This window comes from Parus major, unplaced genomic scaffold, assembly GCF_001522545.3.
Source record: "Parus major isolate Abel unplaced genomic scaffold, Parus_major1.1 Scaffold620, whole genome shotgun sequence".
NCBI lineage: Eukaryota > Metazoa > Chordata > Aves > Passeriformes > Paridae > Parus > Parus major.
The window spans coordinates 1-5,344 of record NW_015379506.1 but is presented as its reverse complement, the minus strand read 5'-3'; the positions used below and the strand labels follow the sequence as shown (position 1 = coordinate 5,344).

Here is a 5,344-nt window from a genome sequence, read left to right as displayed (position 1 = left end):
AATATTCAAATTGTGCCATTTTAATATTCCAGTTGTTTCCTGACACTGATCCTGACCCCAACCCTGATCCTGAAACTGATCTTAATGCTAAAACTAATCCTGATCCTAATCCTAATCCTAATCCTAATCCTAATCCTAATCCTAATCCTAATCCTAATCCTAATCCTAATCTTGATCCTGATCCTGATCCTGATCTTAATGCTAAAACTAATCCTGATCCTGATCTTAATCCTAATCCTGATCTTAATCTTGATCCTGACCCTGATCCTGATTCTAATCCTGATCCTGATCTTGAACCTGATCCTGATCTTAATCCTGATCATGACCCTGTTCCTGATCTTGACCCTGATCCCAATCCTGATCCTGAAACTGATCCTAATCTTGAACCTGATCCTAAAATTGATCCTGATCCTGATCCTGATCCTGGTCCTAAGACCTGATCCTAATCCTGATCCTGATCGTGATCTTGATTGTGATCCTGATCCTGATCTTGATCCTGATCCTGATCCTGATCTTAATCCTGACCCTGATCCTGATCCTGACCCTGATCCCAATCCTGATCCTGATCCTGATCTTAATCCTGATCTTGATCTTAATCCTAAAATTGATCCTGATCCTGATCCTGATCTTAATCTAAAATTGATCCTGATCCTAATCCTCACCCTGATCCTGATCCTGGTCTTGATCCTGACCCATGAGGGGAAAAAAGCTGAAAATGTGATGTAAAAATGGGAAATGTGAGGGTGAAATTGGTGGGAAATGTGAGGGAGAAAGAGTGGGAAATGTGAAGGGGAAAAGGTGAAAAATGAGGTGAAAATGGAAAATGTGAGGGGACAAAAAGGCGGGAAACGTGAGGGGAGAAAAGAGCGGGAAACGTGAGGGGGAAAGGACTGAAAACCTGAGGTAAAAATGGGAAATGTGAGGGGAGAAAATGATGGGAAACGTGAGGGGGGAAAAAAGGGGTGGGAGTTATGAGGGGGAAAGGGCTGAAAATGAGGTAAAAAATGGGAAATCTGAAGGGACAAAAAGGGCAGAATCAGGAGCGGAAAAAATGGTGGGAAATGTGAGGGGGAAAAGGGTGTGAGACATGAGGGGGGAAAAGGGTGGAAAACGTGAGGTAAAAATGGGAAATGTGAGGGGACAAAAGGGTGGGAAAGGTGAGAGGAACAAACGTTGGGAAATGTGAGGGGAAAAGGGCTGAAAATGTGAGGGGACAAAAAGGCGGGAAACGTGAGGGGAGAAAAGAGCAGGAAACGTGAGGGGGAAAGGATTGAAAACCTGAGGTAAAAATGGGAAATGTGAGGGTGAAAATGGTGGGAAATGTGAGGGAGAAGGGTGTTAAACATGATGGGAGGAAAGGGTGGAAAAGGTGAGATAAAAATGGGAAATGTGAGGGGAGAAAAGAGAGGGAAATGTGAGGGGGGAAAAAAGGGGTGGGAGTTGTGAGGGGAAAAGGGCTGAAAATGGGGTAAAAATGGGAAATCTGAAGGGACAAAAGGGCAGAATCAGGAGCGGAAAATATGGTGGGAAATGTGAGGTAAAAATGGGAAAGGTGAGGGGAAAAAAAAGGATGGGAAATGTGAGGGGGAAAGGGTGGAAAAGGCGAGATAAAAATGGTAAATGTGAGGGTGAAAATGGCAGGAAATGTGAGGGGACAAAATGGTGGGAAATGTGAGGGGGAAAAGGGTGGAAAATGTGGTAAAAATGGGAAATGTGAGGGGACAAAAAGGCGGGAAACATGAGGGGAGAAAAGACGGGGGAAACGTGAGGGGAAAAGGGTGTGAGACATGAGGGGGGAAAAGGGTGGAAAACGTGAGGTAAAAATGGGAAATGTGAGAGGAACAAATGTTGGGAAATGTGAGGGGAAAAGGGCTGAAAATGTGAGGGGACAAAAAGGCGGGAAACGTGAGGGGAGAAAAGAGCGGGGAAACGTGAGGGGAGAAAGGACGGAAAATGTGAGGTGAAAATGGGAAATGTGAGGGTGAAAATGGTGGGAAATGTGAGGGAGAAGGGTGTTAAACATGATGGGAGGAAAGGGTAGAAAAGGTGAGACAAAACTGGGAAATGTGAGGGGAGAAAAGAGCGGGAAACATGAGGGGGAAAGGACTGAAAACCTGAGTTAAAAATGGGAAATGTGAGGGGAGAAAAGAGTGGGAAACGTGAGGGGGGAGAAAAGGGGTGGGAGTTGAGAGGGGGAACGGGCTGAAAATGAGGTAAAAAATGGGAAATCTGAAGGGACAAAAAGGCAGAATCAGGAGAGGAAAAAATGGTGGGAAATGTGAGAGGGAAAGGGCGTGGAACATGAGAGGAAAAGAGTGGGAATTGTCAGGGGGAAAAATGGCGAAAAACGTGAGGGGAGGAAAGGGCGGGAAATGTGAGGGGGAAAAGGGTGGAAAATGAGGTAAAAATGGGAAATACGAGGGTGAAAATGGTGGGAAATGTGAGGGGAGAAGGGAGGAAAACTTGAGGTAAAAATGGGAAACGTGAGGGAAAAAAGAGTGGGAAATGTGAGGGGGGAAAAAGGCGGAAAACGTGAGGGGAGGAAAGGGCAGGAAATGTGAGGGGAAAATGGGTGTGAGACATGAGGGGGGAAAAGGGTGGAAAACGTGAGGTAAAAATGGGAAACGTGAGGGGACGAAAGGGTGGGAAAGGTGAGAGGAGCAAACGTTGGGAAATGTGAGGGGAAAAGGGCTGAAAATGTGAGGGGAGAAAAGAGTGGGAAATGTGAGGGGGGAAAAGACTGAAAACCTGAGGTAAAAATGGGAAATATGAGGGTGAAAATGGTGGGAAATGTGAGGGAGAAGGGTGTGAAACATGATGGGAGGAAAGGGTGGAAAAGGTGAGATAAAAATGGGAAATGTGAGGGGAGAAAAGAGTGGGAAACATGAGGGGGAAAAAAACGGTGGGAGTTGTGAGGGGAAAAGGGCTGAAAATGGGGTAAAAATGGGAAATCTGAAGGGACAAAAGGGCAGAATCAGGAGCGGAAAAAATGGTGGAAAATGTGAGGGAGAAAATAGGCAGAAAAGGTGAGGGGAAAAGGGCATGAAATGTGAGGTAAAAATGGGAAATGTGAGGAGATGAAAGAGCGGGAAATATGAGGGGAAAAAATGGTGGGAAATGTGAGGGGACAAAAAGGGCGGGAAACGTGAGGGAAAATATGGTGGGAAATGTGAGGTGAAAATGGGAAACATGAGGGGAAAAAAATGATGGGAAATGTGAGGGGGAAAAGGTGAAAAATGAGGTGAAAATGGAAAATGTGAGGGGACAAAAAGGCGGGAAATGTGAGGGGAGAAAAGAGTGGGAAACGTGAGGGGGAAAGGACTGAAAACCTGAGGTAAAAATTGGAAATGTGAGGGGAGAAAAAGGTGGGAAACGTGAGGGCGGAAAAAAGGGGTGGGAGTTGTGAGGGGAAAAGAACTGAAAATGAGGTAAAAAATGGGAAATCTGAAGGGACAAAAGGGCAGAATCAGGAGCGGAAAAAATGGTGGGAAATGTGAGGGGGAAAGGGCTGAAAACATGAGGGGAGGAAAGGGTGTGAAATGTGAGGGGGAAAAGGGTGTGAGACATGAGGAGGGAAAAGTGTGGAAAACGTGAGGTAAAAATGGGAAATGTGAGGGGACGAAAGGGTGGGAAAGGTGAGAGGAGCAAATGTTGGGAAATGTGAGGGGAAAAGGGCTGAAAATGTGAGGGGACAAAAAGGAGGGAAACGTGAGGGGAGAAAAGAGCAGGAAACGTGAGGAGGAAAGGACTGAAAATGTGAGGTAAAAATGGGAAATGTGAGGGTGAAAATGGTGGGAAATGTGAGAGGAGAAGGGTGTGAAACATGATGGGAGGAAAGGGTGGAAAAGATGAGATAAAAATAGGAAATGTGAGGTGGGAAAACAGGGGTTGGAATTTGTTGGAGTCTGAGATACAGTGTGTATGCCCTTGTTTTTANTGAGGTAAAAATGGGAAATGTGAGAGAAAAAAGGGTGGGAAATGTGAGGTAAAAATGGGAAATGTGAAGGTGAAAATGGTGGGAAAAAAATAATAATAGCAATAATGCAATTATTATAACAAATACAATCACTATTTTTATTTATTCTAGTATGTTTATATATTATTATATTGCTATATTATTACATGTTATATTTTATTTGTAGATATCCGTTTATTACTATTATTATTAATATCGTTAATATTTATTTACAATTTTACAATAATATTGTATGTAATGTGTATAATACTATTAATAATATTGTTATTAATAATAGTAGTTATTATTAACATAGGCGTTATTATTACTAACGGGAATATGAACAATAATAATGGTGATAATAATAATGGTAATAATAATAATAATGATAATAATAATAATGATAAAAATGATAATAATGATAATGATAATGATAATAATAATAAGAAGAAGAAGAAGAAGAAGAAAAAGAAGAAGAAGAAGAAGTTGTTTTATATTATATAATATAATAATATTATTAACAGCCATTAATAATAATAAATATTACTAATAGTAGTAATATTATTAATAATAACAATTAATATAAAATTATAGTAATAGTAAAAAAATTATTTTGTGATAGTAAAAAACTTATTTAGGCTTAAATCCCGGAAATTCCTCACTCGAGGATCAGGAAGGCAACGAGCAGCTCTCAGGTCAGCCAGGGGGAAGTCACCAGCCACGTAAAAACCCGACCCAAAATCTCCAAAAATCCAAAATCCAAACCCAAAAGATCCAAATCTCTTCCGCTGCACGCTGAACGCGTCGGTGGAGAAAACTTTCTGAGGCTTTTTTGTGCTTAAAGCGAACCCAAAAAGCGCCAATTCCATATTGGGGGCAGCTCCTCCCTCTCTGCGCCTCCTCCGGCTCATTTTTCACTTCAGATCCCAAAATCTTCGCGTTTCTCCCCAAAACCGGCATTTCCTGCGCAGCCAGTTGGTGCCGCCGGGCTGAGGCGCCCCGCAGGAGCCCGGATAGCTCAGTCGGTAGAGCATCAGACTTTTAATCTGAGGGTCCAGGGTTCAAGTCCCTGTTCGGGCGGGTTCCTCCGGTTTTTGTCTCTTTTCGGGTCTATTTTCGCTGGCGGAGGGAGCGGAGCGCGGCGCTCAGCGGAGGGCGCGGGGCGCAGCGCCAGCCGGTCCCATGGTGTAATGGTGAGCACTCTGGACTCTGAATCCAGCGATCCGAGTTCGAATCTCGGTGGGACCTGCGGCTCCTTTTTGCCGGCCTGCCCAGCAGGGGGTGTTGTGGCCCTGTGGCCCTCTGTCCCAGTGTCCCTGTCCTTGTGTCCCTGTGTCCCTATGTCCGTGGTGTCTGTCTGTCCCTGCGTCCCTCTGTCCCTGTGTCCCT

General features: G+C 44.1%; 2 non-coding genes across 2 annotated transcripts; both read left to right on the top strand.

Annotated features, from left to right (window-relative positions):
- The first annotated feature begins 4,962 nt into the window (after positions 1–4,962).
- Positions 4,963–5,035, top strand: TRNAK-UUU. The gene has a single exon. It is a non-coding gene; the product is annotated as a tRNA-Lys (tRNA).
- A 96-nt stretch (positions 5,036–5,131) lies between these two features.
- On the top strand, positions 5,132–5,203 carry TRNAQ-CUG. Its single transcript has one exon. It is a non-coding gene; the product is annotated as a tRNA-Gln (tRNA).
- The last annotated feature ends 141 nt before the right edge of the window (positions 5,204–5,344 follow it).